Source organism: Ictidomys tridecemlineatus, chromosome 8 (genome assembly GCF_052094955.1).
Source record: "Ictidomys tridecemlineatus isolate mIctTri1 chromosome 8, mIctTri1.hap1, whole genome shotgun sequence".
NCBI lineage: Eukaryota > Metazoa > Chordata > Mammalia > Rodentia > Sciuridae > Ictidomys > Ictidomys tridecemlineatus.
This window is the reverse complement of record NC_135484.1, coordinates 77436491-77438903: the sequence shown is the minus strand read 5'-3', so window position 1 is coordinate 77438903 and position 2413 is coordinate 77436491.

Here is a 2413-nt window from a genome sequence, read left to right as displayed (position 1 = left end):
AAATGGATGGAACTGGAGAATATCATGCCAAAGTGAAATAAGCCAATCCCAAAGAACCAAAGGCCTAATGTTCTCTCTGGTATGTGAAAGCTAAGGTAAATGGATGGAACTGGAGAATATCATGCCAAGTGAAATAAGCCAACCCCAAAGAACCAAAGGCCTAATGTTCTCTCTGGTATGTGAATGCTAAGCCACAACAGAGGAGGCTAGAGAGGGGAAGAATCGAAGTTCAGTGGATTAGATAGAGGAGAATGAAGGGAAGTGAGGGGGGATGGGAATAGAAAAGACAGTAGAATGAATCAGACATAACTTTCCTTATATATGAATACATAACCAGTGCAACTCTACATTATATACAACTACAAAAATGGGCTTCTAATTGGAATAGGTTTACTCCATGTATATACATATGTCAAAATATACTCTACTGTCATGTATATCTAAAAAGAACAAATAATAAAAATACATAAATGCCATCTCTGCCATACCCCCCCCCAAAAAAAAATTGCCATCCTAATAGGTCTGAGGTGGCATCTCATTATGGTTGGGATTTGTATTCCCCTCTTTGCCGAAGTCTGGCTTGGCACAAATCAGGAGCCACTTGTCAAAAAGAAACTAACTTTATTTTTAGAACTACAAACGCCAAACAAAACAGCTCCAGGGAAAAACCCTCAGAGCCCAACTGCCACCACCGGCTTCCACAAGCCTCTCTCTCCCACACCCGCCTTTTCCTCCCACAATCCTCCTCCTCTTGAGGCCGATTGGCTGGGTTGCGTGGGCAGAGCCAAAGAAGTCACCCAATGAGCAGCTCCGTGGAGGAGCCAATCAGCTAGATGTTGCTGGGGCAGCTGTGAGCCAATCATCAGCTGGCAGTCTGAAGGGCAGGGAAACAGCCCAATGAACATCACCGCAGAGGAGCCAATCAGCTAGATGTTGCTGGGGCAGTCTGAAGCTTGCTGGCAGCTGGAAGTTTGCTGGGGCCCCTTTGGCTGTGGCTCTCAACATCTCCCCCTCTCTGTTTAAACAACAAGCATGTGGCTTATGGACCGTGCCTGCCTTAGGTTGTCCAATACATATGGTCCTTACCCGTCTTCGGATGAGCTGACCTCAGGGCGTCAGCCTCCTGTCTTAGGTTGGTACCATTGTAATTGGATCTTACCCGTCATTGACTACCGGTCCAGTACAGCCACACCTGTGGAGAGGTCTCAGCGGGGGGGGGGGGGGTGAGGTTCTTTGCCTCACCTCTGTTGACCCCCAAATTTTAGCTGAATGATCATGACAAGCAGAAGGGAGGAAGATATACCAAGTCAATTGACGGCTCCTTTTGGGAAAATTGTACCACCGATGATATCATCAGCAAAAATATCCCAACACTACACAAGTCGCTGCACCAACAGATAGTTCACAATGCATACAAGTGACACATAGTTCTGTAAGCAGTTCAGTGTAAGTTCTGTAAGCAGTTCAGTGATGGCTATTGCAGAAACTGTAGATTAGTTTTATCTTTGTCTTCACCGGCACAGGGATGAAGATAGGAATTCTGGCAATAATGACTAAAGAAAAAATTAGGTAACATTCCAGAAGACACTAAAAGAAAACAATTTTCTTAACAATTTATATTATCTTCATCGGCACTGGGATGAAGATAGAAATTCTGGCAATAATGGCTAAAGAAAAAATTAGGTAACATTCCAGAAGGCACTAAAAGAAAACAATTTTCTTAAAAGAAAACAATTTTCTTAACAATTTATATTATCTTCATCGGCACTGGGATGAAGATAGAAATTCTGGCAATAATGGCTAAAGAAAAAATTAGGTAACATTCCAGAAGACACTAAAAGAAAACAATTTTCTTAACAATTTACATTATAGTGAAGAGAATTATTAAATATAATGAAAACTAAAGGTGAGAGTAAACAAACAGATCTGTTAACCTCCTTTTTTGTTTACATATTAAAACAATTCTTAACAGTTATTTACCCAATTTAAATTAAACCATTTAAATCACGTGAATAAAAAAAAATATTTGGATCCATCTTTTCATGAGCGCTCATCATATATGATATATAGAAATATGTACATTGGACATACGTACATTCAAACATATAACACAAAACACAAGTGTGCACACATAATATAATACATACAACACATAACACAATAGTAAAGGCCTTATAACTTTTTACAGGTAAAATCTCTATTGCAATGTTTAAAAACTCTATAGTCAAAAAAAAAAAAATAGAACTGATCAGCAAAACATTAACCTAGGTCTGTATGAGCTCAAAAAAATAAAATAGAACTTCATGATATGGGAAAGGGCAATAATAAAATAGATATTGAAAAAAGCATCCTGGTTCTGTTGCAGATGTAAGGATAGCCAAATTGGAGTTTTGGATATCAGCTATTATGGATT